The following is a 6,000-nucleotide window of genomic DNA, read 5'->3' as shown; positions in this document are numbered from 1 at the left end:
GTTTTTTTTTTTTTTTTAAATCAAGAAATGGTATTGGATTTTGTCAAATGACTTTTTTGCATCTATTGGAATTATGTGTTTTTTTCTTTTTTGGTCTCATCACATAGTGTATTATATTGATTGATATTCATATGTTAAACTACTCTTGCATCCCTGGGATAAATTCCATTTGGTCATGGTATATAATCTTTTTATATATTGCTGGATTCAGTTTGCAAGTATTTTGTTGAGGATTTTTTCCATCTATATTCTTGTGATGTCTTTGTCTGGCATTAGTATCAAGGTAAACTGGCCTTGTTAAGAGTCAGAAAGTGTTCCTGCCTCTACTGTCTTTTGGAAGAGTTTGTAAGGGATTAGTATTAATTCTCCTTCAGAGAGTTTGGCAGACTTCACCAATAAAGTCATTTGGATCTGGTCTCTTATTTGTGGGAAGTTTTAAATTATTAATTTGATCTCTTTACTTGTTATAGACTTAATCAGACTTTCTGTTTCCTTTTTTTTTTATTTGACTTTCTGTTTCTTTTGAAGTCAGTTTGTTTCTTTCTAAGAATTTGCCCATTTTGTCTAACTTACCTTATTTGTTAGCATGCAATTGTTCATCGTTTTCCTTATAATCCTTTTTATTTCTATAGTGTCGATAGTAAGGTGCTCTCTTTCATTCCTGATTTTAGTAATTTGTGTTTTCTCTTTTTTGGGAAAGTTTGTCAATTTTGTTTATTTTTTCAAGGAACCAACTTTTGGTTTCATTGATTTTTCTCTTTTTCTGTCTTCTATTTCATTGATCTCTGCTTTAGTCTTTATTATTTTGTCCCTTCTGCTAACTTTGGGTTTATTTTGCATTTCTTATCTAGTTCCTTAAGGTATAGTTAGTGATTGATTTGTAATATTTTTTAATGTAGACATTTACAGCTATACGTTTTGGAAAGAATAGGGATTATTTTGGTGCCGAAGATTTAATAGTCTGGTAGAAACCTACTAGTGAGATTGTATTGTGAGTTTACTTGGATGCCTTTATGTAGCCTCTGATTCTATGACAGGCAACATCTACTATGCACAAGTTCAGTTCATAAACTCCAGTAGAGCTTCTGTTTTAATGGTGACAATTATTCAAAGAGTTCATATAATTTTTGATTTCGAAAGATGATTTATTTGATGGCAATTGTAAAACATTCTCAAACCTGTCATGTCTAGTAATTCTGCAGTCTGAGAAATTGTTACTGGCATTTGCAAGCATGGCAGAAATTTAATAAACTGTCGCCAAACCATTTGCTTGTTTGAATGCCAAGGTTTCCTTCCCCACATCACATGCAGTGTCCTGCTGCCAACAGTTATCAAAATACTCCCACAGTTGTCACAGAGAGAACTGTTCATGAAGTTACTATTCCTTTATTCTTGTTGTTCCTATATTTCACTGCCTTGCCACTTCCATGTGAAAATTTTATTTGAATAACCTGAATAATGTCACTATAGAGCAGATATTAAACAATGGATGAAAAAAGAATATATAGCTATAGAGATATAGATATAGAATGCAGCAAGATTGGAAAGGATGACTTTCATGCTTTACTTTCTATATGTTCCTAATGTTTGAATTTTTATAGAGAGGCTATGTTGTTTGTGATGTAGTAAATAACAAAAAAATGTAAAAACAGGAGAAGGAATCTAAAAAAAAACACAAAGAAAAGTCTAGTTAGATTAACTCATTCTAATTGAAGATATGCAGTTATGTGGTACAAGAATTATGATAGGATTTAAAGATAAAATCCAAGATAAAGATAAAATCTTGAACCAAAGATCGATAGGAAATAATTGGCTTTGAGTTTGTGTTTTCTGTGATGACTCCAACAGGTAAATGGCAGGACAGGTTAAAAAAAAAAACTCTTGCATATGAATCTTGGAAAGAAAGAAGAAAGGTGGAAGATTGAAGGTCGTGACCTTGGACCTCAGTCACAAATTCAAAGGTACGTGAAAGCATAGCCTTTTACCATTATGATAATATTTGTAACTATCATCGAGAATGAACATATACCTTGGTCATATATGGTCATATATGTTAATGACTTTGATATGCACTTTGGCAGTACATAGTATTATTTCAAACACATGTAACCTTGACCGAGTAATTCCACTGCCAGGAAACTCTTGTGAAGAAATGCTTACACCAGCGCATAGATCAAAGATAGCATGAAAAGTAAATAGGATCCCACTTGCCCAAGGCCACAGGGCTAAGAAGTAGAGATGTGGGCTATCCTAGGCTTTCGGGTGATCGGAATTCGGCTTGTATGTTCTCTCCAGTGTAGGTCAAGATTGGATGGTGGGGAGAGGAGGGAGGACAGGCAAGTGTCATAGCCAAGGAATGAGACAGGGGAAGTCAGGAGTTTAAAACAATAATAAAAAGTGGGAAAAGAAGTTATGTGTAATTAAGGGAAAGGGATTCTGGAGGAAAGTACTTGTTAGCCAATTTTCACCTCCCCCACTCCAGAGCCATGAACTCCCATTCTAAAAGGCTCTAAGTGAGCTTGTAGGTAGTCTAATAGGTTTTCTCACTGTGAAATAGGATGGTGGGAGGGGGTTGAAGGAGGAGCTTACTTCTCAAAATTATATCTGTCTCTTTTCATCAAAGAACATTCATATTAACATGTGTTTGAGGGATTAGTACATCTTTGAAACCCTAAGCAAACAGGAGAATTCTTGCAGCGTTCACAAAACTACGAAATGAAGGATATGGTGTGGCTGCTGCAGCGTGGGATGATTCAGAGCGTTTTAGGTCATGCATGCCAATTTCAGGAGTCATGGCATTTTTCTCATGCCCTGGTGTTTCCAATTATCCCAGATGCCACACTAGCATTCTGTAAGACCTTGAGCCAAATACTAGCCTTTCTGTAACTCATCTTCTCTACGTAGTAAACAGGGGTTAGGGGGTGGGGAGGTGGAATAAATGATCCTTATTATCCACTATCCCTTCAACTTGTGATTTAATTTGTAATTTTCAAGACTTACTGAATTATTTGTATTTTAAATAAGCATTATATGACATTTATTAATGATGGTAAGAAACATAAAAATGGGCTTTTCACACATTCTTAAAAAAATGAAACAAGATGTTAACCACAAGAAACTCTATACTTTGGTGATCTGTATCCTTAGCTGTCTTTACTATTGGGAAAGACCTGATAAGATTTTCTTGTGATATAAGGAGGAAAGAGATGTTTAAAAAATACTGGAAGCAGAAGAAGTGGACTATCTGTACACCTTTATATTTGTCTGCATTTCATTTCTCCAAAACCCCACCAATCACAGACACAATCACATACTCTCCCTCTCTTCCTACCGCCTCCCCCGCCCCCGTCTTTCTTTCCACTGCCACCTCAGCCCATCAAGGAGCTGGTAAGGAATGATGTTGAAGTGAAGGTACCATTTTGCCCAATGGTATCACATACGAATAGAAAGAAAAGCCATGGTTTGCACCTGCTTTTTTCCTTTCATTTCTCAGGATTAGCATGTCCATCCTCACCTGTCAGGCCAGGTGGACGTGGAGGATGTTGAGCCCTGATATAATTGATACAAGTGCATTTGTGTGTGTGTTTAATTATGTAGAAAATGTGAAATGCATAGCAAATGCTTTTTTAATTATTTGATTTCAGCTTATTCCATGTGCTTTGCGGACCTCCAATTACAAGGAGTGTCACTGACCTAGAGTCCCAGTTACTGAGCTGGAAATCCATCACCACGTTTGCTCTGAGGCCACACTCCTCACTTCTGAGAGGCCACTCCCAGCCGAAGACTGAGAGTGGTGGGGTGCTAAGGCAAGCTTGCTCCTGGGACCTTGGGCCCTCTCTGATGGTAGACTTTGGCTCAACGACAACCTTCTTTAGGCTGTGCAGTCGAGAATGCCTCCACTCTGTCTTCCTTGCCTCTCCGCATCACCTGGGGTCAGCCTTACCTGGTTCCTTCCCCTTTTATCTCACAAGTATTTTCCCTAAAAAATCCTTACACATTTAACTTTGTGTGTATATTTGGGTTAGCTGAGAGAGGCATCAAGAACTCTCATAGACATACAAGAAATGAATAACAGTGGCATCTCGAACTTGTAATGGGGAAAAGAGCTGGGAGGGAGACTTTTCATTGGGTACTCTGTAATACATTTATGATTTTCCAAGCAAGTACATGTATAATAATTTGAACATGTAAAATCAAATATTTGGATAGAAAGACATAGATTTGAGAAATAAAAACATAGGCTTTGGAGATTGAGCTGAGTTTGAGTCCCAGCTCATCTTTGTGATCTTGGGACAATTATCGAGTGCTATTGTATTTTTTTTCCTATTTAAATGGATATTTCTATTTAAAAAAGTTTATTTTTCAATTACAGTTGACATTCAATGTTATATTAGTTTCAGGTGTACAGCATAGCAATTAGACATTTAGATAACTTACAAAGTGATCCTCTATGGTTTTAGTACCCACCTGGCATCATATGGTTATTACAATATCATCGACTATATTTTCTATGCTGTACTTTACATCTCATGACTATTTTGTAACTACCAATTTGTACTTCTTAATCATGTCACCTTTTTCACCCATATCCCAACCCCCGTCCCATGTAGCAACCATCAGAATATTCTCTGTATCTAAGAGTTTGTTTCTGTTTTGTTTGTTTTGTTTTTTATATTCCACGAACAAGTGAAATCATATAGTATTTGTCTTTCTCTGTCTGACTTATTTCACTTAGTATGATACTCTCTAGGTCCGACCACGTTGTTGCAGTGGGAAGATTTCATTCTTTTTTATGGCTGATTGGATCCTTGATTTCAGTTATTTGCTTTATTCCTTAAATAATTCTATAACCTCAATCACTGCCTCCCCGCGGAAGACATACACCTCCTGCCCATTGCCAATGAGCTTGGCTGGGGGACTTGCTGTAGACAGGGGACAGTGGGGATGAGCATTAGGTGAGTATGAGCAGAAGCTTTAAAGATCCAACGCACAGAGTAGTCCTTGTTCCCAGTTCCCTCTGCCACAGAAGCACAAGTCCCAAGGAGGGACTGCTTCTACAGATTGGATTCTGGAATAAAATTGCAGAGCCACAGTTAGCCTGTAGCTGCTGCTACTGACATGCAATGTGAGCTTCACAAATGCTGTGGTTGAAAACTACTGTGGTTATTTCCTCAACTCTTCATTTTGAAAACATTCAGAATAAAGTTGAAAGAGTAGTACAAACACCACCTCATTTAGCTTTACCAATTGTTAACATTTTGCTACATAGCTTAATTTACCCTTGCTCTGTCTCTTGATACAGAGCTCCTAGTTTTGCTGAACCATTTGAGAGTTACAGGTGTGATACTGGACCCCTAAATATTTCAACATTATATTTTAAGAATAAGGATGTTCTCCTGTATGACCACAATACTACATTCCTGTTCAAGAAATACAACATTGATGCAATGTTATTTATTATACAGTTAATATTTAAATTTCTGTCACAATGATACCTGTCGTAATTTTTTTTTTCTTTCTGATCCAAGATCCAAACAAGGATCATACACAGCTATCAGCAGTATGTCTCTTTAGTCTCCTTTAATTTAGAAAGGTTCTGTGAACTTTTTTGGTCCATCTTTCAGGAAACTGATATTTTTGAAACATTTAGGCTAGTTGTTTTGTAGAATGTATTATTTTTGGATAGATCTGATGTCTCTTCCTCATAATTCTTCAGATTCAAGTTAAATATTTATGGTACAAATACTACACAGGTGATGTTGTTTATATCACAACCAGAAGGCACAAAGTAGGTCAGATTGTCTCACTTTGGGTGATGATAAATTTGTTGATATAGTATCCATCAGATTTCTCCTTTGCAGTTTCCTTTATTCCTTGGAGTTTCCTCAGTAATCTGTGGGTGATATTTAGAGATAGACGATCTTGATCTCCAACAAACTTTCCCCACTGGTTTTAGCATCCATAGATGATCCCTTTCTGAATCAACTATCACATTGGTAA

This window comes from Pteropus medius, unplaced genomic scaffold (assembly GCF_902729225.1).
Source record: "Pteropus medius unplaced genomic scaffold, Ma_sr-lr_union100, whole genome shotgun sequence".
Lineage (NCBI taxonomy): Eukaryota > Metazoa > Chordata > Mammalia > Chiroptera > Pteropodidae > Pteropus > Pteropus medius.
The sequence above is the reverse complement of the archived record's forward strand: the minus strand, read 5'-3'. Positions refer to the sequence as shown.